We start from the raw sequence: 4,044 nt of genomic DNA, 5'->3' as shown, positions 1-4,044 counted from the left end.
AAAGAGGAGAGAGAGAGAGACAGAGAGAGAGAGAGAGGAGGGAGGAAGGAAGGAAAAAAGGAAGGAAGGAAGGAGGGAAGGAAAATGTTTGGCTTTTTTTTTTTTTCAGGGGATTGGTTGGCTTCAATTTATAGGAGGATGGGAATGAATATATCTTTCTTCAGGTGAGGTCAATAAATATAAATTAGGAATAGAATTGCTTTATTTCAAAAGGATTTATAATAGAATCAATTTAGACTTCAGATTTATCTAGTGAAGTAAAGATTATTCCATTTCTAAAAATATAGTTTACAAGAATATTTTATATCACATTGTGAGATAATCTATAATGTATCTTGTTGATACTCTTTTTTCCCATGTATTTTGGGTGGAGAAGAGCAAAGAGGGAGTTGAGGGTTATGTTTCCTTGCTTGGAGGGGAGATTAAGAAGAGGAGAGAAAGAGAGTGAAAGAATAGGGTGCTGTTATATCTACTATTTTCAGTTATGAGACAGCTTCATAGACAATGTAATTTTGAGAACTCTTTTAAATAAAGAAGAGCAGCAAAACATAGGTAAACAATGATAGCATTTGACATTTAAAAAAAAAAACAAAAAACCGGGGGCCGGGCGAGGTGGCTCATTCCTATAATCCCAGCACTTTGGGAGGCCAAGACAGGCGGATCACCTGAGGTCAGGAGTTCGACACCAGCCTGGCTAACATGGTGAAACCGCGCCTTAAAAAAAAAAAACCCAGAATCAAATATCCTGCAATGTTCTAGCAAGAAGTAGTCGTATGCATGAGCAACTTAACTCCTCTGATTCTTAGTTTAATTAGCTACGAAATAGGAGGGAAATCCAATACCTGCTCATTGGTTTCACTAAATCATTATGAACCTCAAATAAGATAAAGTGCTGTGTGAGCTGAAAACACTGACAAAATATTAGTACTTAAAGTTTTATTATGAGAGAGAAGTAGAGGCCGGGCGCGGTGGCTCAAGCCTGTAATCCCAGCACTTTGGGAGGCCGAGGCAGGTGGATCACGAGGTCAAGAGATCGAGACCATCCTGGTCAACATGGTGAAACCGTGTCTCTACTAAAAATACAAAAAAATTAGTTGGGCATGGTGGCGCGTGCCTGTAGTCCCAGCTACTCAGGAGGCTGAGGCAGGAGAATTGCCTGAACCTAGGAGGCGGAGGTTGCGGTGAGCCGAGATCGCGCCATTGCACTCCAGCCTGGGTAACAAGAGCTGTTACCCGTCTCAAAGAAAAAAAAAAAAAAAAAAAGAGAGAGAAGTAGGTGGAAGAGAGAGGATAACCCAGGCCTCAAATAGGCAGAGAGACCAAGAAAACCAGTGTTTGTGTGTACTGTTAACAAATGTTGGAGATGCTCATTGAATGCCTCTGATTGACTTAGAAACAGAAACATGGGCCAGTGGGCTGGCTTATGCCTGTAATCCCAGCACTTTGGGAGGCCATGGCAGGAGGATTGATTCATCCCAGGAGTTTGGGACCAGCCTGGGCAACAGAGTGAGATCCTGTCTCTAAAACTGAAACAAAAACATGAAGTCTGCTCAGAAAGAGAAAAACAATACTGGGCAACATGGCAAAACCCTGTCTCTTCAAAAAACACAAAAATTAGCTGGGCAAAGTGATGCATGCCTGTAGTCCTAGCTACTCTGGAGGTTGAGGTGGGAGGATGCTTGAGCCTGGGAAGCAGAGGTTGCAGTGAGCCGAGATCTTGCCACTGCATTCCAGTTTGAGTGAAAAAAGTGAGACCCTGTCCCCACCCCACCACCACCCTCCAAAAAAAAAGAAAAGAAAAAATAAAAACGAAGATCTTCTAATGCTTTTTTTCTGCCTATATATTGATATTATTCTTAGGGGGCTCATAAGAAAATAAATGTATATATACACACATATATATGTGTATATATGTGTGTATATGTGTGTATAGATATCACCCACATTGGAGCGCAGTGGCACAATCTCAGCTCACCGCAATGTCTGCCTCCTGGATTCAAGTGATTCTTGTGCCTCAGCCTCCCCAGTAGCTAGGATTACAGGCGTGTGCCACCATGCCTGGCTAATTTTTGTATTTGTAGTAGAAATGGGGTTTCGCCAGGTTTGCCAGGCTGGTTTTGAACTCTGAACCTCAAGTGATTCTCCCACCTCGGCCTTCCGAAGTATTGGAATTACAGGTGTGAGCCACCATGCCTGGCCCAAAAAATATTATTATTATTTAATATCACCTTCCATAACTACCATTAAAAGTATTACAGGTGTGCAACAGAAACTTGTCTGGCTGTAAGTTTTTTTCTTATTTATTCAATAAATATTTATGGAATAGGGCACTTTGAGATCACACACATGAGCTAAGCATGATGTCAGCCTTCATAGCTCCTACAGTATGGTATGGTGATTTTTTTTCTTTTTTTGTTCTTTTCTTTTCTTTTTTTGAGATGGGCTCTTGCTCAAGCAATCCTCCCATCTCAGCCTCCCAACTAGCTGGGACTACAGGTGCACACCACCATGCTCAGCTACTCTTGTGTATTTTTTATAGAAACAGGGTTTCACCATATTGGCCAGGCTGGTCTCAAACTCCTGGCTTACAGGTGGTGGTGCACCTGCCTTAACCTCCCAGAATGCTGGGATTACAGACGTGAGCCACTGTGCCAAGCCAGTGATTTTAAAACTGGAATACAGAAAGAGAAGAATGAAGTCATGCTCCGTCTTTATTATTTAAAAATCTGAACAGACACACATATTTGTTGTGAATAATAATTAAAATATCCTTAGTTTCCTTACTTTGGAGTGGAATTATTCACATACACAGGATGCTCACTTTAGTAGAAAAGTTACAAGATAAAACATGTTTGGTTAATTAAAAAAAAATAAACAAATTATACATTAATTAAAAAAATAAACAAATTATACATAAATTTAGCTTTGTTGCTGAAAATCACCTCTCCAAACATAGAGCTCAGATTGAAGCAAATTAAAAATTGTATAAAACAAAACGGCTGGGGACCAGGCGCAGTGACTGGCCCACGCCCGTAATCCCAGAACTTTGGGAGGCCAAAGCAGGCGGATCACCTGAGGTCAAGAATTCAAGACCAGCCTGGTCAACATGGTGAAACCTCATATCTACTAAATATACAAAAATTAGCTGGGCGTGGTGGCAAGTGCCTATAATTTCACTACTTGGCAGGCTGGGCAGGAGAATTGCTTGAACCCAGGAGGGGGAGGTTGCACTGAGCCAAGATTGCGCCATTGGGCTCCAGCCTGGGAGACAAGAGTAAAACTCCGTCTCAAAAAAAAAACAAAAAACAAACAAAAAAAGGTTAAGAAATGGTTCAAAGAACGCAGAGAACCACTACTTCATGTTTCCCAATAAAGCATCTATTTTATATTAATAAGAATTACGCTTGCATATCTCTGCCCCCAACTGCAACAGAAACACCTGAAAAAGAATGCCAGTCTGGTCTTGCCCTGATAATCACCTGACTGACCTTGAGCCCGTAACAACCCATCTGGCCTCAATTTCATCATCTGCAAAACAGGAATAAAACTATCTGATCGCCTTATCTCACATACTACTGCGAGAAACAAATACTATCAGACCAATGGTTTCAGAATGCAAATGCTATAGGAGCACACTTTTTCTCCAGTGGCTGGCATTAAAGTGTTGGAATGCTATGCCACATTTGATGTGAGTTAATCTCTGGATTACTGTTTCAGTAAGAATAAACTCTAGCCTGATGCAGTGACTAAGGCCTGAAATCCCAGTACTTTGGGAGGCAGAAAAGGGCTGATCATGAGGTCAGGAGTTCGAAACTGGCCTGGCCAACACAGCGAAACCCCATCTCTGGTGAAACTCTCTCTCTACTGAAAAATACAAAAATTAGCCAGGCATGGTGGCGGGCATCTGTAGTCCCAGCTACTCGGGAGAATAAGGTAGAATTGCTTGAACCTAGGCTCAGGGGGTGAAGGGTGGAGGTTGCAGTGAGCTGAGATCGCACCAGTGCACTCCAGCCTGGGCAACAGAGCGAGAAACTGTCTCAAAAA

This window comes from Cebus imitator, unplaced genomic scaffold, assembly GCF_001604975.1.
Source record: "Cebus imitator isolate Cc_AM_T3 unplaced genomic scaffold, Cebus_imitator-1.0 Scaffold440, whole genome shotgun sequence".
NCBI lineage: Eukaryota > Metazoa > Chordata > Mammalia > Primates > Cebidae > Cebus > Cebus imitator.
This window is presented reverse-complemented; position numbering follows the sequence as displayed.